This window comes from Schistocerca gregaria, chromosome 5 (assembly GCF_023897955.1).
Source record: "Schistocerca gregaria isolate iqSchGreg1 chromosome 5, iqSchGreg1.2, whole genome shotgun sequence".
Lineage (NCBI taxonomy): Eukaryota > Metazoa > Arthropoda > Insecta > Orthoptera > Acrididae > Schistocerca > Schistocerca gregaria.
Window position 1 is genome coordinate 64,756,121 of NC_064924.1, and position 23,198 is coordinate 64,779,318.

At 43.4% G+C, this 23,198-nt stretch overlaps 1 protein-coding gene across 5 annotated transcripts in view; it reads right to left on the bottom strand.

Annotated features, from left to right (window-relative positions):
• The window catches only part of LOC126271875 (general transcription factor IIF subunit 1), a 33,784-nt gene extending 11,630 nt beyond the window's left edge, over window positions 1–22,154 (bottom strand). For 2 of the 5 annotated variants that reach the window (XM_049974224.1, XM_049974225.1), the window contains exons 1-2: window positions 21,896–22,140; window positions 20,613–20,760 (exon numbers count right to left, since the gene is read on the bottom strand). The gene's annotated coding sequence lies outside the window, so the exon portion shown is untranslated. Of the gene's footprint in view, window positions 1–3,107; window positions 3,214–20,612; window positions 20,761–21,895 lie in introns of all 5 variants that reach the window. The other 3 variants (XM_049974226.1, XM_049974222.1, XM_049974223.1) reach the window with 3 other exon arrangements.
• Window positions 22,155–23,198: the final 1,044 nt, after the last annotated feature.

Sequence of the window (23,198 nt, forward strand, 5' to 3'; positions counted from 1 at the left end):
ATTTACTCATGCAGATGCTGCATGCATCACCAAGAGACATTAGTTTCAAGTACAACACCTAAGGAGATTATACAGTTCAACCACGTCACTAAAAAGTAATAATTCTGCTTGCTATGATAGTGTTTCTACCAGAATATTAAAATCTTACATTACAATCAATCAATGACTCAGGAGGCATTTCCTGACTCATTCAAATATGCTGTAGCAACAGCTATCTACAAATTTGGAGGCAGACCAGCTGCCTCTAATTATATGGCTCTGTCATTTCTTCCAGTCACTCCACAAGTCTTTGACAAAGTGGCCTCTAATAGAATACGGACTCATTTAAATGAGCACAACTTGTTAACCACCTTTCATTTCAATATAAAATTTTCCACTCCAAAATTAATAGAAGATCTCACAAAAGAAGAGCCATCACAGATAAATATAAAATATAACCCTGCTGGTCTGTTCTTTAACCTTGCAAAGCCTTTGATTGTGTGGATCACAGAATTGTACTTCGCAAATTAAAGTGTTATAGCATTCATGGAATCCCTCTTGCAGCAACAGAACCTTACTTCCATAACAGAAAGCAGAGGGACTCATTAACAGACTAAATCTTGTTTATCAGGTTACCTTCCATTCGGAGGACTGTTGCACTCAGCAACTGTTATATTGACTTGTAAATAACAGATTTCAGCTATCAGTTGTCCTTTATAAATTTTATTGACAGATCTAGATTTCAGCTAGAAACTAGCCTTTCTCAACACACTATCATTTTTGATCAATGCATGCCTGTCGGTCAGGCTTTACCCACTGTGGAAGCCTGACCAACAGGCATTACAAGCATTGATCAAAAATGATAGTGCATTGAGAATGGCTCGCTTCTAGCTCAAATCTAGATTTGCCAATAAAATTATAAAGGACAACTGATAGCTGAAATCTATTATTTACAAATCTTGTTTATATTTCATCGTCCAATGTAAATATAAATAAGGTGAAAATGGGACAGTGACAAAAATGACTACGACAGTCTATGACTTCTCATTGTCTTGATTCTAAAACCTGCATGGGAACCACAAGGTGTATGAGTGCAAGTAAATGAATTAGTAATCTATGAGAAGAAATAGATGTGTTTGTGTCACATACAGGAGCTTAGGTCAGTCCAGGGAGTGTGCCCAATCAGCCTAAGTGCTAAGGTGACTGCTCGCGATAAGTACAAAACCTATGTTTGAATCCCAATTTGGCACAAATTTTCACATGCCACTTTATGTAGTACATCTGTACCTTTACAGCTACACTGAATTTCTGGAATAAATTTCAAGACTAGCTCAGGCATTAAAATAGCATCAGAATGGGGGAGCATCCATGTGGAGTGCCATAAGGATTGGTATGGGCCCTGTCTTGCTTTTAACCTACAGAGACAATCTTCCAATGTCTTTAAAGGGCAGATCAAAAACTATAACACTTGCTGATGACACAAGCAAGTGTCCAAATCCAACCCTAGCAGAGACAGATCAAATGACAGTTGAACAGCCCTAAATGTGGTTCCACAACACTCGAATAACCTTTAATTTTAGCAGAGATTAGATATAAATGGTCATACAATGAATGAAACATAGTGAGCAAAATTGATTCAGCTCTAGTTAGGTAACAAGTTAAAAAGGAGGTTGAGCTGGAACAATGTGATATTCCAATGTACCTAGAAAGGACACTTGATAGATCTCTCACATTCAAGAATCATTTAACAAACATCAAGTTGACAATTTCCACCAAAAATAATTGCCTTACATAACTGGATGGTTCACAATGGGGTAGTCAACCCAAAACAATTTGTACTTCTGCACTGACATTATTTATTCTGCTGCCAAATACACTTCTTTTGTTTAGTAATACTCAGGTCACATCAAACATGTGGATGTACCCCTCAATGGCAAAGGCAGACTTATAAAACACTGTTTAAAATCTACACCACATGACTAACACTTGGCAAGCTCCAGTTATGTTCAAAGAGAAATAATTTCAAACAAGGTATGACCAAAAATGGAGCAGGATATAACTTATCCATTAATTGGACATGAAATGTATGTGCTCAGACTGAAATCCAGGAGGAGCTTCTCAGAACATCAGATGAATTAACCAGGTTACAACTGTAGAAAGAAATGGACCCCATTCTCCTTCAATAGAAAGGAGTATATGAAATTCCAATCTCGGGTTATTACAAGGGATAATATACACTGAAGTTCTTGAACAGATTGAGATCTGAAGTGAGTAGACCCAAGGTTAATATGGCAAGATAGGGCTATGACAAAGAAGACAGTGTCAAGTGCAGCTGTGGAGAAAAACCACACAGTTAATTGTATCTGCTTCAGTGGTGACTGTGTCAAACTACTTCATTTGTAGTTTTCAAAGAATGCACTAGAAGTAGACAAGCTTTGGTCAAATTTTATACACTGTAATGTTCATTAATTATGTGTCTTTCTGGCATCATGATGATGAAAATAATAATCATAATAACACTACCTCATCAAGAACCTCAGTTAAGCAAGTTATGCCCTTAGAAGCACCTCTTGTTGTCATCTTAAGACAAGAGAGTTCATTTTCTTTGCATATTTTCACTCCTTGTTGCCTTGTGGAATTATCTTCTTAAATAAAGTGTTTATTCAGCATAATTAAGCAATAAGAATATTATTTAAAGTCTATAAGCATACATCTTTTAGAACCCTTTTTAAGGATCTTTGAATTGTTACATTCACTCGCCAATTGCTGATGATAAAGATCTATTTCAACTGAACTGTGGCATACAATCTTCCTTTGAAAAATACCACTGTAATCAAGTAAATACTAAGCTACTAATATCAGTTAAACAGCACCTGTCCAGTAAAATTGAAGAGACAGCAGTTTTTTTTTGAAAATAGTAACTTTTTTACTAATTTGTTCTACTAAATTTAGATGACATAAGCAGAGATAGCACTAAACATTATAGTGATATTTCACTGTTAATCCTTGCTACTATATAAAGACAAATCATCATTTGATGTTGTTACCAAAAATCTTGAAAGGTTCTTGACTAACTAACTTTTTTGAGGTGTGTTTCAAAATTCCGTGCAAAAAGAAAAACTACTTACGTGTTTGGTATATATTTTTCGACATAGTCTCCTTTCAGACTTATACACTTCGTCCAACGCTGTTCTAATCTGTTGATCCCTTCCGAATAATAGGAATTGTCCAAGTCTGCAAAATAGTTATTAGTTGCTGCAATCACCTCCTCGTTTGAATAAAATCATTGTCCCGCCAGACATTTCTTCAAATTGGGGAACAAATAGTAGTATGGGGGAGCCAAGTCTGGAGAATAGGGGGGGGGGGGGGGATGTGAAACGAGTTGGAATTCTATTTCCAATGATTTTGCAACCACAACTGCTGAGGTGTGTGCTGGTGCATTGTCGTAATGGGAAAGGACTTTTTCATGGTCCAATTGCGGGCGTTTTTCTTGCAGCTCGGTTTTCAAACGGTAAAATAATGATGAATAATATGCACCTGTAATAGCTTTACCCTTTTCCAGATAGTCAATAAGAATTATCTCTTGCGAATCCCAATAGACAGTCACCATAACCTTTCCGTCAAAGGAATGGTCTTCGCCTTTTTTGGTACAGATTCTCCTTTGGTAACCCATTGTTTAGATTGTTGTATCCATGTTTCATCCACAGTGACGAAACAATGCTTAAAGTCCTGCGGATTCTTCCTGAACAGCTGCAAATAATCCTTGCAACACTTCACATGATTCCGTTTTTGGTCAAGTGTGAGCAATTGCGGAAACCACCTTGCAGATAGCTTTCTTATGTCCAAATGTTTCTGCAAAATATTATGTACCTGTTCATTCGAGATTCCCACTGCACTAGCAATCTCATGAACCTTAACTTTTCTGTCATCCATCACCAGAACATTCAGTATCACTGGTGCCTATATGGCCACTCCGAAAATTTTGAAACCACTTATAAACTGTTTCTAATCAAAGGTGCAGTCACTGTAATGTTTATAAAGCTTCTCTTTAGTCTCCTGAGGTGTTTTTCCTTTCATAAAGTAATGTTTAATCACCATATGAAATTCTTTAGTTCATTTTCTGACAATCACTCGATTTCCTTGATTCACAAGAATGCCGAACACAAAGAAGCAGACCAATATGGCTGAAGCTTGGTGTGTGTTCTTTCCAAAGATGTTACTAACTCTACACGACCTCAATATGCACCGGTGGTGCCATCTCTAGGACTTTGCATGGACTTTTCAAACGCCCCTCGTACAGACAGATATAGGCCATATTTTTCAAAGAAAATGTACAGGTCTTCTTTTACACCCAACTGCCAGAAAGAAAATGTTGTGCTATGCTGTTTCATTTTCTTTCTTGTAGTGAATTTTAACAATGATAGCAGGGCATGTAAACCTTTAATATATATTCTCCCTACATATAATTTTAAAGAATCATTGTATACACAACAATCAGCTGGTTTTGTTTTCTTCCAGTATTACAGAAAACAGGAAAGTTGTTTTTATGGCTTATCAGCTTATGATCAGAATACAACTACAGAATTAATTTTTTGTCCAAAATTTTGTGATTCAACCCATTTGCAGATTAAAACTAAGAAATGCTATCCTCATAGATCCAACATCTGGAAAAATCTCTCTTGGATACTGTACACAAATGATCATAACCAATTACCAATTCATGTTAAGCAACTTCAATTCCTAATCAAAGTTTCATTCACAATAACAAGCAACACTACTCAAGGTCAGAGAGAGGGGAGAAGAGGAGGTGGAGGATATGGACAGAGATGCAGAGGAAGAGATGGACAGAGATGGAGAGCAGAAGATGGAAAGGGGGGAAGAGGAGATGGACAGAGAGTGGTGGAGTGGAGCTGATGCGCAGGGTAAGTGGGGTTAGAGAGATGGGGGAGGGGGATGAGAAGATGGACAAAGAGAGTAGAGATTAGGAAATGGATAGACATATTTAGTAACTGTGAAGCACTGGCAGGTTTACTAGCATGATGCAAAGATTTACATGAAAGTTTGCTGGGTATGGTACCGTCTCATACCAGGTGTAGGCTAATGAAACTGATAGCACTGTGTTTGATCCAGCTATGCTGATGATGCCACACTTGGAAGGGAGCGGGTGAACTAGTGATGTTCAATCAGTATGTGTTGGACCATGCTACTGTTGGACATTTTTAATGAAGAAGGGTTTGCTTGTTCATTCTGATAATAAGTGACACTAATTCTGAGCAACAGACTGCAATAAGATTTTTCTTCGGATTCCAACTTGGTGCAACAGAAATGTTTGCAAAGCTTTGGCCGGCCTATAGATAGTGTGTTTTGTCAAGCCCCAGGTGTTTCACCAGCGTAAGACATTTGCAGAGGGCAGACTGTCAATTTAAGATGAACCTAGCAGTGGAAGGCCTTTGGTTTCAAGAACTGGTGCAAATGTTGACAGAGTCCAGGACCTTGTGTATGGAGATCATTAACTGACAATGGAACAATTGGGGCAAAGTTGAGTCACACCACCATTCATCGGATGCTGACCAATGAATACCGGTATGGGATAAGAAAAATCTGCTCAAAATTGCTTCTCAGAAACCAATCAACAGAACATGAGCAGGGGCAGATGCATTAACTTTCTGAAATCAACTGAAAATGATCCCCATTTTCTGAAATATGCCATTACAGGTGACATGACTAGAATGTTTGAGTGTGACCTAGAACCAAGCACCACAAAATGGAATGGCACACTCCAAGCCGTCCAAGACAAAAAAAAAAAAGCAACACTGAGCAAAAGGTTCATCAACACTTACAGAGAGGTTCTTGAAGGACTAAACAAAGAGTCGTGTGTGAGAATAAACATAAAAAACAACTGGGTTTTGTATCACAACACAGTGCCTTCTAACTCAGCAGTTTCAGTAAACCATTATTTGGACTGTAAGAACATTCCTGTGGTCTCTCATCCTCCCTATTCACCTGACTTGAGTCCTTGTGATTTTCCTCTTTCCAAGACTGAAAATGCACATTGAGGAACGTGGTTTTGGGGCCCTGGACAACATTCAAATGTCTGTAACCACTCAACTGACGGTCATTCCATTATCAGAGTTCCAGCACTGGCTTGAGGAGTGGGAGAACGATCTCCGGTGCTGTGTGGCTTCCTAATGCAAGTACTTTGACGGAGACAATGTTCTCTTGTGATGTTATTGGAACAAAAAAGGTGAAAAAATCTGCCTCATTACTTTATTTACATACTTTGTATTGTAAATAACTATCACTGATGAAACCAATGTTTGGGCTAAAGTTACAATGTCCTTCTGAACGAAATGATAAACACCTTTGCCAGGTTGGTGTCTGACCTGTCTTCTATAGCACCTGAGTGATCCAGATTGTGCTGGACTCCACCAAGGACACTCCACAGGGGAGTGTTATGGGACCATTGCTTTTCACAATATATATATAAATGACCTAGTAGATAGTGTCGGAAGTTCCATGCAGCTTTTCGTTGATGATGCTGTAGTTTACAGAGAAGTTGCAGCATTAGAAAATTGTAGCGAAATGCAGGAAGATCTGCAGCGGATAGGCACTTGGCATAGGGAGTGACAACTGACCCTTAACATAGACAAATGTAATGTATTGCGAATACATAGAAAGAAGGATCCTTTATTGTATGATAGCGGAATAAACACTGGTAACAGTTACTTCTGTTAAGTATCTGGGAGTATGTGTGCGGAACGATTTGAAATGGAATGATCATATAAAATTAATTGTTGGTAAGGTGGGGGCCAGGTTGAGATTCATTGGGAGAGTCCTTATAAAATGTAGTCCATCAACAAAGGAGGTGGCTTACAAAACACTCGTTCGACCTATACTTGAGTATTGCTCATCAGTGTGGGATCCATACCAGATCGGGTTGACGGAGGAGATAGAGAAAATCCAAAGAAGAGCGGCACGTTTCGTCACAGGGTTATTTGGTAACCGTGATAACGTTATGGAGATGTTTAGCAAACTCAAGTGGCAGACTCTGCAAGAGAGGCGCTCTGCATCGCGGTGTAGCTTGCTCGCCAGGTTTCAGAGAGGGTGCGTTTCTGGATGAGGTATCGAATATACTGGTTCCCCATACTTATACCTCCCGTGGAGATCATGAATGTAGAATTAGAGAGATTCGAGCATGCATGGAGGCTTTCAGACAGTCGTTCTTCCCGCGAACCATACGCGACTGGAACAGAAAAGGGAGGTAATGACAGTGGCACGTGAAGTGCCCTCCTCCACACACCGTTGGGTGGCTTGCGCAGTATGAATGTAGATGTAGATGCTCTCCACAATGCAGATGTGTAGAAGGTGAGCCATAAGTGTGGACAATTCTACATTGGTGAAACCATCAGGCCAGTAGTCATATGCATACAAGAGCACAAGTGCAATGTTTCACTTGGGCAGCACAACAAATTTACAGTGACCTAACACAAAAAAGACTGTGGCAAGAAAATAAAATTCAATTGTGTATTTGTCAAGCAGCCAGGGGTGGTGAAATATAAGAGGAGAGGGAGCAGTGAAATATTAAAACACAGACAACATGAATAGAGAATTTGGCAGAGCTCTAAAAGACCTAAGTCAAAACAAGTCTCCTGGAGTAAATGACATTCTGCCAGAATTACCGAGATCACTGGGAGAGTCAGTCTGAAGTACTTCAAAAGGAACAAAATAATTCTTATTCCAAAGAGCTGATAGGTGCGAATATTAAAAAACCATCAGTTGAATCGGTCAGAGTTGCAGGATATGGAAACGAATTATTTACAACAGAATGGAAATATTTATAGAAGTAAACCTCAAGGAAGATATGTTCGATTCTGGAGAACACACAAGGCCATACTGATCCTTTAACTTATCTTTGAACATAGACTGGAGAAAGGCAAACCTATATTTATAGCATTTGTAGATTTCAAGTAGGCTTTTAACAGTGTCGACTCAAATATATTGTTTGAAATTCTGAAGGTGGCAGGGATAAAATATAGGGAGCGAAAAGTTGTCTACAACTTGTACAGAAACCAGTCTGCAATTATGACTTGACGGATATGAAAGGGAAGCAGTAGATTAGAATAGAGTGAGACAAGGTCATAGCCTCTACCCAATGTTATTCAATCTATACACCGATGAAGATGATTTTGAGTTTGGGTGTGCAGGGTTCTCAACATTATGGTTACCACTGCCCTGATGGAAGGTCAGCATGTAATTCTAATGAAAGGAGGGAGGAGGGGTGTAGACATGAAGGCTTTCACCACATGCAGAGTAGTTTAGTATAATACATTAAAGCCCATCTCCCCTCTCCAGAACTTTATGGATGAGGACTGACAATTCAAAAAATTTTAGAACCTGTGAAACATTGGTGTCCGTGTTGGCAACGATGCTGGGCAGATCTCCAGCCTAACCAAAGGCTGCTGAGGTTGACATGAGTCTGCCACAACTGTGTGATCAATTTAAGGGACTCAATTTGTTTTAATCATCTCCAACTATTCAGTTTCACAATGACACACGATCCTCCTGTGAGATAATGAGATGACAGCATCCAAGGGGATAGCCCATCAACATAAACCACCAGCTTGACATGCTTCTTTGGCTCCTTTATCAGCTATGTCATTTCCCTGTATCCCAATATGTACAGGCACCCGGCAAAATACCATCTCCTTACCATGGTGTTGGACCCACCATTAAGACTCATGGATGAGCTGAATTAACTGGTACTAGATACATTTGATGGCTGTTTGCAGTGCACTGAGCGAGCCAGATCAGTCACAAAACCATGTACTGGAATACTTGCGATCTACTCCAGTGCCATCATTATGCCATTTAACTCAGCGTTAAAATCTGTAAATTGTTCAAGAAGGCTCACTTTGGAAGCTATACAAGGGAAAAAATTGAACAACCAAGAAATTAGTCTTGACGGGGTCCATCCATATAAACAATAATAAAACTAAGGTGTATCCTTTAAATGGAAGAAAACAAGAGTAGGAAAAAAAGTAATAAGGAGTACAAGTTTTCTTGTACAGTGTCAAGCCTAAAGTCACTGTGGACCTCTGAAAATGCTAAGGTGTCAATTTGTTTCATCCCTGGCTGTGTATTCGGAGGTCTCATATACCATGATCCCTGTGGAAGGCCACAGTACAAGACCTGCCTAATCCACCCACCCAGCACTTCCTACTTCAGTTCTGTTACAAGCTTGTCTCACCCCATCAGAGGCCAGGCTGCCTGTGAAAGCAGTCGTGTCATATACCAACTCTGCTGCAAACACTGCACAGCTTTTTATGTGAGTATGAATACTAACCAGCTGTCCTCAGAATTACTGGCCACCACCAAACTGTTGCCAAAAACAAAGCTGACCATCTGGTGGTACTACATGCTCAATTTCTGTGGCTGCTTCACAACCCAGGCCAACTGGATCCTTCCCTCTACCACCAGCTTCTCTGAATTATGCAGATGAGAGTTATACTTGCAACACATCCTTCACCCCCATAATTTTCCTCCTTGAATCTCCACTAACACAATGTCCCCACAGCCTCCACCCAAAAGTTCAGTCCGTCACCCGCTCCTAACCCATGTCCCCAAAGCATATGTCGTTCCCCACCAGCTCTGACAAAGACGAATCACGTGCCCAGCCCATGTACCTGTCACCCATCCCTCCAGCATTTCTCACCGGCAAACCAATTGCCTCCCTCTGAGCTGCTAGACACCTGTCCCCAATCCCTTTCATCTCTCTCTTCCTATACCCACCCAAAACCTAGTCCACCTGCCAAAATGCAGTACTGGCAGTGTACATCCAATTGGCACCATGTAGGGCACATATGTATGTATGCTTGCTTGTGTGTGTGTGTGTGTGTGTGTGTGTGTGTGTGTGTGTGTGTGTGTGGTAATTAACTCTAGCTTGAAGAAGGGTCACTCCGAAAGCTTGCATGATTTCTTTCTTTTTGTGTACATATCAATGACTCAGAACACTTCTGCTTTTCAGTGGTTGGTCTCCTTTAATCCAAAAGTATTTACATCCTCCCCCCCCCCCCCCCCATGAACCATGGACCTTGCCGTTGGTGGGGAGGCTTACAAGCCTAAGCGATACAGATGGCCGTACCATATGGGCAACCACAACAGAAAAGTATCTGTTGAGAGGCCAGACAAACGTGTGGTTCCTGAAGAGGAGCAGCAGCCTTTTCAGTAGTTGCAGGGGCAACAGTCTGGATGATTGACTGATCTGGCCCTGTAACATTAACCAAAACGGCCTTGCTGTGTTGGTACTGCGAACAGCTAAAATCAAGGGGAAACTACAGCCATAATTTTTCCCGAGGTAAAATAGTCCCCCATTCAGATCTCCAGGTGGGGACTACTCTACATCTACATCTACATCTACATTAATACTCCGCATGCCACCCAACTGTGTGTGGCTGAGGGCACTTTACGTGCCACTATCATTACCTCCCTTTTCTGTTCCAGTCGCGTATGGTTCGTGGGAAGAACGACTGTCTGAAAGCCTCCGTGCATGCTCGAATCTCTCTAATTTTACATTCGTGATCTCCACGGGAGGTATAAGTAGGGAGAAGAGGACGTTGTTATCAGGATGAAGAAAGCTGGCATTCTACGGATTGGAGCATAGAATGTCAGATCCCTTAATCGGGCAGGTAGGTTAGAAAATTTAAAAAGGGAAATGGATAGGTTAAAGTTAAATATAGTGGGAATTAGTAAACTTCGGTGTCAGGAGGAACAAGTCATTTGGAAAGGTGAATACCGGGTTATAAATACAAAATCAAATAGGGGTAATGCAGAAGTAGATTTAACAATGGAAAAAAAGGAGTGCAGGTAACCTACTACAAACAGCATAATGAATGCATTATTGTGGCCAAGATAGACACGAAACCCACGCCTACTACAGTAGTACAAGTTTATATGCCAACTAGCTCTGCAGATGATGAAGAAATTGATGGCATGTATGATGAGATAAAAGAAATTATTCAGGTAGTGAAGGGAGATGAAAATTTAATAGTCATGGGTGACTGGAATTCGGTAGTAGGAAAAGGGAGAGAAGGAAACATAGTAGATGAATATGGATTGGGGGTAAGAAATGAAAGAGGAAGCTGTCTGGTAGAGTTTTGCACAGAGCATAACTTAATCATAGCTAACACTTGGTTCAAGAATCATATAAGAAGGTTGTATGCATGGAAGAATCCTGGATATACCAGAAGGTATCAGATAGATTATATAATGGTAAGACAGAGATTTAATAACCACGTTTTAAATCATAAGACATTTCCATTTCCAGGGGCAAATGTGGACTCTGTCCACAATCTATTGGTTATGAACGGTAGATTAAAACTGAAGAAACTACAAAAAGTTGGGAATTTAAGGAGATGGGACCTGGATTAACTGACTAAACCAGAGGTTGTACAGAGTTTCAGGGAGAGCATAAGGCAACAATTGGCAGGAATGGGGGAAAGAAATGCAGTAGAAGAAGAATGGGTAGCTCTGAGCAATGATGTAGAGAAGGCAGCAGAGGATTAATTAGGTAAAAAGACGAGGTCTAGTAGAAATCCTTGGGTAATAGAAGAAATATTGAATTTCATAAATGAAAGGAGAAAATATAAAAATGCATTAAATAAAGCAGGCAAAAAGAAGTACAAACGTCTCAAAAACGATGTCGACAGGAAGAGCAAAATGGCTAAGCAGGAATGGCTGGAGGACAAATATAAGGATGGAGAGGCGCGTATCACTAGGGGTAAGAAAGATACTGACTACAGGAAAATTAAAGAGACCTTTGGAGAAAAGAGAACCACTTGCATGAATATCAAGAGCTCATATGGAAACCCAGTTCTAAGCAAAGAAGGGAAAGCAGAAAGGTGGAAGGAGTATATAGAGGACAGAGGGTCTGTACAAGGGCGGTGTTCTGGAGGACAATATTACGGAAATGGAAGAGGATGTAGATTAAATGGGAGATATGATACTGACAGAGCACTGAAAGACCTGAGTCGAAACAAGGCCCTGGGAGTAGACAACATTCCATTAGAACTACTTACGGCCTTGGGAGAGCCATTCCTGACAAAACTCTACCATCTGGTGAGCAAGATGAGAGAGACAGACGAAATACCTTCAGACTTCAATAAGAATATAATAATTCCAACCCCAAAGAAAGCAGGAGTTGACAGATGTGAAAATTACTGAACAATCAGTTTAATAAGTCACAGCTGCAAAATACTAATGCGAATTCTTTACAGACAAATGGAAAAACTGGTAGAAGCCGACCTCAGGGAAGATAAGTTTGGATTCTGTAGAAGTAGTGGAACACGTGAGGCAATACTGACTTTGACTTATCTTAGAAGAAAGATTAAGGAAAGGCAAACCTGCATTTATAGACTTAGAGAAAGCTTTTAACAATGTTGACTGGAATACTCTCTTTCAAATTCTAAAGGTGGCAGGGGTAAAATGCAGGGATCAAATGGCTATTTACAATTTGTACAGAAACCAGATGGCAGTTATGAGAGTCGAGGTGCGAGGTGTATGTAAGGGAAGCAGTGGTTGGGAACGGAGTGAGACAGGGTTGTAGCCTCTCCCCGATGTTATTCAATCTGTATATTGAGCAAGCTGTAAAGGAAACAAAAGAAAAATTCGAAGTAGGTATTAGAATCCATGGAGAAGAAATAAAAGCTTTGAGGTACACCAATGACATTGTAATCCTGTCAGAGACAACAAAGGACTTAGAAGAGAAGTTGAACAGAATGGACAGTGTCTTGAAAGGAGGATATAAAATGAACATCAACAAAAGCAAAATGAGGATAATGGAATGTAGTCGAATTAAGTCGGGTGATTCTGAGGGAATTAGATTAGGAAATGATACATTTAAAGCAGTAAAGGAGTTTTGCTTTTTGGTTGGTTGGTTGGTTGGGTGTGGGATTGAAGGGACCAGACTGCTAAGGTCATCGGTCCCTTGTTCCACGATAAAATCACACGAAATAAAAACTGTCAGTCGTTAAAAACGGAGAACTGAGACAAGGGACGACACAATACAAGAAGGACAGACAAAGACCAGACAAACGGAACTAAAATCACACCGAGTGTGAAGGTGGTTGGCCGACCATGAAAATAAGGAAAAGCCAACCACCAAATGACATTAAAACCCACAGTTTAAAACCACAGGCCAAAGGCCCAAGTCAATACAGGAAATAAAAGGACAAACACTCAAATCATACGATAAAAACACCCTGCCCTAATAAAACTCAACACGAGGTCCGCCATAGCAACGTCATCACATTAAAGAGCAAGGAGGGTATCACGCAGCGCAAACGTCTGCCTGAGTCCTGTTAAAAGCGGGCAGTCCACCAAAATGTGGACCACCGTCAGAGCTGCCCCGCAGCGTCATAGCGGTGGGTCCTCCCGGCGCAACAAATGGCCGTGCGTCAGCCACGTGTGGCCAACACGCAGCCGGCAGAGGACGACAGAGTCCTTCCGAGAGGCCCGCATGGAGGAGCGCCACACACCGGTCGTCTCCTTCACCGCCCGAAGTTTGTTGGGCGTGGGCAGGGTGCGCCACTCGTCACCCCAGGCACTAAGCACTTTCTGGCGCAAAAGCGACAGGAGATCACACTCCATAAGGCCGAGTTCCAGAGCCGGTGAACTCACTGCCTGTTTAGCCAGCGTGTCAACCTGCTCATTGCCCGGGATGCCGACATGACCTGGGGTCCAAACAAAGACCACAGAGCGGCCGCAACAGGCAAGAGCATGGAGCGACTCGTGGATGGCCATCACCAGACGGGAACGAGGAAAGCACTGGTCAAGAGCTCGTAAACCACTCAAGGAGTCACTACAGATGACAAAGGACTCACCTGAGCGGGAGCGGATATACTCTAGGGCACGATAGATGGCAACCAACTCGGCAGTGTATACACTGTTCCCGGGTGCCAGCGACCGTTGCTCACAATGATCCTCTAGAGTAAGAGCGTAACCAGTGCGACCAGAGACCATCGAACCGTCGGTATAGGCCACGGCAGATCCGGGAAACTCGGCAAGGAGAGAAACAAAGCGGCGGCGGAGGGCCGGAGGAGGGACCGAGTCTTTCGGACCCTGTGCCAAATCCAGCCGAATGCACGGTCGGCGCACACACCAAGGGGGCAGACGGAGATTGGCCCGGGAAACAGGCGGGAGAGGAAAAAACTCAATCCCACACAGTAGAGCCCGGATGCGGACCGCGATCGTACACCCTGACCGGGGCCGCCTGTCTGGAAGATGGACGATCGAGTGCGGGAACAGGAGACGGTAGTTGGGATGCCCTGGCAAGATACAAACGTCGGCAGCATAAGCGGCCAGAAGTCGGTCGTGCCGGATCCGCAATGGAGGAACACCAGCCTCCACAAGTAAGCTGTCAACAGGGCTTGTCCGAAATGCTCCTGTGGCGAGTCGGATCCCACAGTGATGGATGGGATCCAGCAATTGCAACGCTGATGGCGATGCCGAACCATAAGCCACACACCCATAATCAAGGCGGGACTGGATCAGCACTTGATACAGCCGGAGAAGGGTGGACCGATCGGCACCCCATCCGGTGTGGCTAAGGCAACGGAGAGCGTTTAAATGCCGCCAGCATGTTTGTTTAAGCTGCCTAAGATGAGGCAGCCAAGTCAACCGGGCATCAAATACCAGTCCCAAGAACCGATGCATCTCTACCACAGCAAGAGGTTCACCGTCAAGGTAAAGGCGTGGCTCAGGGTGAACCGTGCGACGCCGGCAGAAATGCATAACGCAGATCTTAGCGGCCGAAAACTGGAAGCCGTGCGCTACAGCCCACGACTGCGCCTTGCGGATAGCGCCCTGCAGCTGGCGCTCAGCAACTGCAATGCCAGCGGAGCTGTAGTAGAGGCAGAAGTCGTCTGCATACAACGAAGCTGCGACGGACGATCCCACCGCCTCAGCGAGCCCATTGATCGCAATTAAAAACAGGGAGACACTGAGGACAGACCCCTGTGGCACCCCGTTCTCCTGGACCCAGGAGGAACTATGGGACGCAGCAACTTGCACGCGGAAGGAATGAGACGACAGAAAATTCTGAATAAAAATCGGGAGCGGGCCCCTAAGACCCCACCCATGAAGTGTGGCTAGGATGTGATATCGCCAAGTCGTATCGTACGCCTTCCGCATGTCGAAGAAGACGGCAACCAGATGTTGGCGGCGTGCAAAGGCTGTACGGAGTCTCTAGGGAGACCAGATTATCGACGGCAGAGCGGCCTTTACGGAACCCACCCTGAGACGGAGCCAGAAGGCCTCGAGACTCGAGGAGCCAACTCAACCTCCGGCTCACCACACGTTCTAGCAACTTGCAAAGAACTTTGGTGAGGCTTATGGGGCGGTAGCTGTCCACCTCCAGCGGGTTCTTGCCAGGTTTCAACACGGGGAGTACGATGCTTTCTCGCCATTGAGACGGGAACACACCCTCAACCCAGATGCGGTTGAAAACATCTAGGAGGCGTCGCTGGCAATTCACAGAGAGGTGTTTCAGCATCTGGCTGTGGATGCGGTCTGGCCCAGGAGCCGTATCAGGGCAAGCAGATAGTGCACTTTGGAATTCCCAGTCGCTGAAAGGAGCATTGTACAACTCCGCGTGGCGCGTGTGAAAGGAAAGCCTCCAACTTTCCAACCGCTCTTTCCGGGAGCGGAAGGCCAGTGGGTAATTCGTAGATGCGGAACACTGAGCAAAATGCGCTGCTAACCGGTCCGCAATCGTGTCGGAGTCAGTGCACACCACTCCATTCAGCGAAAGCCCAGGGACAGAGACAGGCGGCCGATAGCCATGGAGTCGCCTAATCTTAGCCCAAACCTGCGATGCAGAGGTACGGATGCCAATGGTGGAAACATACCGTTCCCAGCACTCCTGCTTCCGTTGGCGAATAAGGCGTCGGGCACGGGCACGGAGCTGTTTAAAAATGATGAGGTTCTCCAAGGACGGGTGCCGCTTATGGCGTTGAAGAGCCCGCCGGCGATCTCTAATCGCCTCTGCGATCTCGGGCGCCCACCAAGGCACAGTCCTCCGCCGAGGGGACCCGGATGAACAGGGAATCGCAGATGCCGCCGCAGAAACGATGCCGGTGGTGACCGACTGAACCACCGCATCAATGGTGTCAGGGGAAGGAGGTGCGATAGTGGCGAGAGAGGAGAACAAGCCCCAATCAGCCTTATTCAGAGCCCATCTGGAGGGGCGTTCAGAAGAGTGACGCTGTGGTAGTGACAGAAAGATGGGGAAATGGTCACTACCACATAAGTCGTCATGGACACTCCAGTGGATGGATGGTGAAAGTCGGGGGCTGCAGATAGAAAGGTCAATGGCCGAAAATATGCCATGGACTACGCTGAAATGTGTCGGCTCTCCCGTGTTTAAGAGGCAGAGGTCAAGCTGCGAGAGAAGAGTCTCGACATCTCTACCCCGGCCAGTAATCGCGGCGCTACCCCAAAGGGGGTTATGGTTGTTAAAGTCGCCCAGTAACACAAAAGGAGGAGGCAGTTGTGCTATCAATGCAGCCAACACATGACGCGAGACATCACCATCTGGCAGAAGATACAAACTGCAGACAGTAATAGGCTGAGGCGTCCACATCCTTACAGCGACAGCCTCTAAAGGTGTGTACACATTCGCTGTAGACAGAGTTAAGGATGTAGACGCAGACTCCACCAGATACCCTGTCATAAGCTGCCCGGTTCTTGTAATAACCCCGATAACCACGTAGGGTTGGGGGGTTGCTGCTCCTGAGGCAGGTAGTGCAGGAGCAGCAGGGAGTGAAGTGCCCCCCACCATCAAGGGGGCAGGTGTAGCATTCCGGCTCTGAGAGGTGGCAGTCTGAAGGAGAGCTAATGGGGCCATAACAGTAGTAGCCGCGGCGTAAGAGGCAGTCATTCGAACAGGATGGAGGCTTTCGAACTTCTGCCTGGCCTCAGTGTATGTCAGGCGGTCCAGGGTCTTATACTCCATGATTTTGCGCTCTTTCTGGAAGAGCCTGCAGTCCGGCGAGCAAGGCGAGTGGTGCTCTCCGCAGTTTACACAGATGGGAGGCGGAGCACATGGAGTATTAGGATGTGATGGGTGTCCACAATCTCGACATGTGAGGCTGGAAGTACAGCGGGAAGACATATGCCCGAACTTCCAGCACTTAAAGCACCGCATCGGGGAGGGATATATGGCTTGACGTCACAACGATAGACCATCACCTTGACCTTCTCAGGTAAAGTATCACCCTCGAAGGCCAAGATGAAGGCACCGGTGGCAACCTGCTTATCCCTTGGACCACGATGTATGCGCCGGACGAAGTGAGCACCTCGCCGCTCGTCATCGGACTGCAATAGAAGGTCCCGATGGAATATTATGCCCTGGACCATATTAAGACTCTTATGGGGCGTGATTGTAACCGGAACATCCCCCAGCTTGTTACAATCGAGTAACCGGCGGGACTGGGCAGAGGATGCCGATCTGATCAAAACCGAGCCCGAGCGCATTTTGGACAAGCCCTCCACCTCCCCGAACTTGTCCTCTAAGTGCTCGACGAAGAACTGAGGCTTCATGGATGTAAAGGATTCACCATCAGCTCTCGCACACACCAGGTAGCGGGGCGAGTATGGTTCGCTGGCATCCTTAGTCTTTCGTTCCTCCCATGGTGTAGCCAGGGAGGGGAACGATTTGGGATCATATGTAGTTGCGTTGTATTGAGCCCTGGAACGCTTAGAGACTGCTGGCCGCCAGCAAGAGATGATGTACCACGCTTCATTGTGGGTCATCCGCCCTGATGCCACCTACTCCGACCAAGGGCCCTCCCCACGGGCGCCACCCAGCCTCAGCAACGACCACCTGGCAGGATGGCCATTGCCGGGAGTCCCAATGCCCCAAGGAGATAGGCATCTACTCCTTGGCATACGTGGGGAGTTAACGGTGCTGGCATCAGCAGAGCGATCCCTGTGCAGTCAGGAGGCTACAACCAACAGGGTACATGGCGGCCCCACCACAACGGACTGGCTACCGTGCTGGATTTCAGGTGATGTAGTCCAATATCGTCATTGGCGCATAAAGCGACACAGCATAGCAGACTGCAATAAACTGCACCCAAGAACAAATCCATGCCCAAGAGATGGTAGGTGAGCGGGACTGCTAAGCGATGACGACAAACCTGGCTAGAGATGGTAATGCATGATGGACACATTGCTCCTTGTAAGGCGCCCTTCCCCAATCGGCTCGCTCTTCGGAAAATTTAGAAGGATGGAGGTCAAACCCGTTAGGGGACCATCTCACAAGGCCAAAACGTTTGAGACTCCTTTTAGTCGCCTCTTATGACAGGCAGGAATACCGTGGGCCTATTCTTACCCCCGAACCCACAGGGGGGGTTTGCTTTTTGGGGAGCAAAATAACTGATGATGGTTGAAGTAGAGAGGATATAAAAGGTAGACTGGCAATGGCAAGGAAAGCGTTCTGAAGAAGAGAAATTTGTTAACATCGAGTACAGATTTAAGTGTCAGGAAGTCGTATGGAGTGTAGCCATATATGGAAGTGAAACATGGACGATAAATAGTTTGGACAAGAAGAGAATAGAAGCTTTCGAAATGTGGTGCTACAGAAGAGTGCTGAAGATTAGGTGAGTAGATCACATAACTAATGAGGAAGTATTGAATAGGATTGGGGAGGAGTTTGTGGCACAACTTGACAAGAAGAAGGGACCGGTTGGTAGGACATGTTCTGAGGCATCAAGGGATCACAAATTTAGCACTGGAGGGCAGGGTGGAGGGTAAAAATCATAGAGGGAGACCAAGAGATGAGTACACTAAGAAGATTCAGAAGGGATGTAGATTGCAGTAAGTACTGGGAGATGAAAAAGCTTGCACAGGATAGAGTAGCATGGAGGGCTGCAACAAACCAGTCTCACGACTGAAGACCACAAGAGAAGAGATTTATATCCTAAAGAACTTCCCTACAACATAATCATTTATACCATTTTTTTATGTTTGATAATGGGTGGAGGGGGAGTGTCCACTGTGATCTATCACTAGGAAAGATCCACACTTTTTGAGAAGTCATTTAGGGAAAATGTAGTATATTCAAATGAGAATTTCTGGATCAGGTAACTAAGCCTGAATTCTCCTCACATCAATGGCTTTTCCTTTCATTTCAGTGATCTAAAAATATCACAACATAACAATTTTTTTTTCCAAAGATCAACCTCCAGCTTGGTTTTGAATATCTGGTTTGTTGCTAACAGCCTCAAATCTGGTGGAAGGTTACTGAAAATATATATTACAGAATGCTGGACTTGTCTTTTAAACAAAATTGTGGGTTCACAACACTGTTTCTAATTTTTGCAACCAATGGATGCTGTTGCTGTTTTCATTAAACAAGCTTGTGTTGCCAACCACAAATCTCATAATCGAGCCAATGTACTGAGATATCAAGGCAAGAATCTCCAGTTCACAATAAAGAAATTTGCATGAGCTTCAAAAATTAACACCTCATATGGCACATATCATTTGCTTTTTGGTTAATAGTAATCTTCCTGACTGAACTCAATTGTCCAAAATCCTATCTAACAGAAAATCAAAGAATGAAAGCAAACAACATAAGCTTCAATGGCTCGCCCGGCTAGTCGTGCGGTCTAACATGCTGCTTCCCAAGCGGGAATGCGAGCTGGTCGCCGGCGTGAATCCGCCCGGACAATTAGTGTCGAGGTCCAGTGAGCCGGCCAGCCTGTGGATAGTTTTTAAGATGATTTTCCAGCTACCTCAGGGAATGCAAGCTGGTTCCCCTTATTCCGCCTTAGTTACAGTGTGTCAGTGATTGCTGAGCAAACACCGTTTCCACAAATGCGTACATCATAATCATTCTACCGCGCAAACATTTGAGGTTACACTTGTCTGGTATGAGATGTTCCCTGGAGGGTCCACTGGGAGGGCCAAACCACACAATAACCCTGGGTTCGGTGTGCGCAAACCATCATTATTCTTAACGGTACTGTATGGTCGGACCCTTTCACTTCAGGGGCTACTAAAATACCTCAGTTTCTTTGCTATTCATCCTCTATCTGTTCTACCTAAGGAAACATTATGTAAGAAATTCTGTTATACAGCCAGGTTTAATTTAATTTACTCACAACATACGAGCAATTACTGTAGCGCTACCTTAAAACTGGACTTCAGTAAACTGACAAATTAGCCTAACCCTTTTGTTTATTTCCCAACTTAGGCCCCACTATATGCCATATTGTTTGGATTTCATTCTAAAATTTGTGTATGCTATTTGAAATTGTATAGTCTTAGACTCTAATAAAAATCACGTCACAGCATTGTTAGCAAAGAGCTAGTTCAAACCGTTTTTTTGCATTAAGTCATGCAATGTTTTACAGGAAATTTGTATGATTTGCATTATCCACAATAAAAACTTCTATCAAGGTGTTTGTGTGCTCTGTATCCTAATGAAAAGTAACTTTAACAAAATTTAATAAAAACATAAATGAATGTATTACTTTCATCACTCGTGCACAGTTCACATGCACCTGTTGCCGTCAATGTTCCCTTAACAGTGAATATACAAGTATGCTCTATACTGGAAGTAGGTGACTTACTTAACTTCTCACATCAAGAAGCTCGGTTCATGATGTTATGACCTTTGAAGCTTCTCCCATTGTGTTGGCCTAAAGACAAGAGTAGTGGCTTACTCTGCATACTTTCAGTGCCCATTGGCTTTTAGATTTATCATCTGGGGCAATGCACCTAAAGTAAATAATGTGTTTGTTCAGCAGAACCAAGCTGTAAGACTATTGTTTAAAGTACATAATTGCAGGTACATCCAGCAGAAATCCTAAGAAGCTTTGCATTATTACACTCACTTCAAATGGTTCACATGGCTCTAAGCACTTAACATCCGAGGTCATCAGTCCCCTAGACTTAGAGCTACTTAAACCTAACTAACCTAAGGACATCACATACATCCATGCCTGAGGCAGGATTTGAACCTGTAACCACAGCAGCAGCGCGGTTTGACTGAAGCGCCTAGAACCACTTGGCCACAGTGGCCGGCAAATTCACTTTCACTATATTTACTCCTTAATGGCTTTTGAACATTGCTGATTATGAAAATCAGTTTCAACTGAACTGTGATATACAACTCACAATAAAGGACACAGCAATAATTGTCATGTAGACTTTGCCTACTTGTCAAGTGTTTGGGCCTACATGCTCTTTTAGTAAGATATTCCACAAGCTCCTGTCTACTATCCTGTCTTCCACTAAGCAAGAAATGTGGATTGCCAACCAACTCTAAAGAAAATTAAAATTATGCTTCATTACTAAATCTTCAAGAAAATAACTCAGTACTAAAAGATACAAAAATATTTTATCTGAAAAATTCCATTATAATAAAATCAATATTAAGCTAGTAATAGCACATCAACAGCAGCTATAGGCTATTGGTATTAAAAATAGGGATGCAGTAGCTTTGTTTCAATGTAACAGCATTCAAACTGTCAAATACGCAGCCTTAATTTAGTTGTTGCTGACTAAACCACTGTTTTAATTCAATCAGTGAGTTTCCTGCTCCTTTGGGGGTAGAGAAAATGGAAACTATGTTGGCTAATGAAAGACCAAACCATTCGAGCATGACAAACTGACCCGCAATTTACACAAGATTGACTATATATGCCAAACAGGGGGAAGGATTCATAAACATACCATGACTAATGATACACAATACAAGCTGCACTACGAATTACAAAAAATAAACTACACAAAAGAAATACGTATAAATCACGATGACATATCTGGCATTCTGCTGTTTTCCGTGTCTACCATTATCTCGAGAGTTGCACACATTGTAACATTCTTAGTTGTATTCTTTTCTGTTTCTTACCTGACGATTCTTATTTAGTAAGACCAAGTTGTGTAATATTTCACACTACACATGCATCCAAATACAGTTGTACCACAACACAACTTAATAACTCTAAACACTCATGACACTCTCCTTGACAGATAACACTTAAAGTGCTTTAGTATTTGATAGTTGATGTTTCTCGACTCTCGTAAACATCTGATTAGGTTGACTTTACATACTTTCGTCACAGACTTTAACACATCGCCATCGCCTATCGACATGTAGTCGATACAGGAAGGTTCACACGATTTGAGCGACGGTATCGGATATCGATTGTAACTAATATAGTCGATATTTGAAAGCGATCACAATTTAGTTGTCTATTCATCCACAGAGTAATTTAAGGTCCCCGCACAAGCAACGATCCGTTTGCGCATATGTCCTCGCACATCACATGCGCGCAGATAGATAGTTGCGTGTGAACAGAAAATTTAAGCAGATTTGAGTTGTGCACAAACCTCGAATATGAAGGTTTGAGTGAAACTGTCCAAATCTCATTTACAATGATAAGCTGGAGCGTGGAGACAGGAGAGCGCCACAAATGAAGCGAGTGAAACGTGTTTCAGATCGCTGTCTCTTCAGTCACGTGTTTCTTGGCTGTATGTGCATAGTGAATTTTAAAATGGCAGCTACACGTCACTGGCTTCGAGAACTCATTGCCGAATTTGTCGAAATGTATAAGAGCCATACATGTTAATGGAAAGTGAAGAGCACAGAATAGAGCGACAATTAAGGAAGTAGCTGTTTATGATTTTTTAACAGGGAAATTATGAATAGTTGAACTTACAGAAACAGGTAAATAGTAAAAAAAAGGTCTTTGTGGACTGTTTACAGGAAAGAGCTAAGCAAAGTAATGGAATCCATTCGATATGGCGCAGGGAGACTGCTAGCATAATTCACTCGTCACTATCATATGAGACAATCTTATGAGACAGCTCAGTAAAAAAATACGTGTTCTAAAGAAGGTAACAAACAGAATGTTGTGTTAAGGTGATAACGAAAGACCTTGAAACAGTGCCTTCAGGGAAAATTACACTACTTTCACTTCCTAATATGATATGTGTCTCATAACAAAATTGAGATGGAGGTGAGCTGTAGAATACACTGTCATGTTAAAAGTAAAACTTCTCAGATGAACGATGAATCCCTGTCTTCGGTTCAGGATAGGGTTTTGTATTCTTGTGTGAATATCTTTAACAGGTTTTCGGTAGGCTTCAGACAGGAAACTGAAAATTCCAACTCAGAAACAAACTAAACTATATAAATAATTTCAAAAATA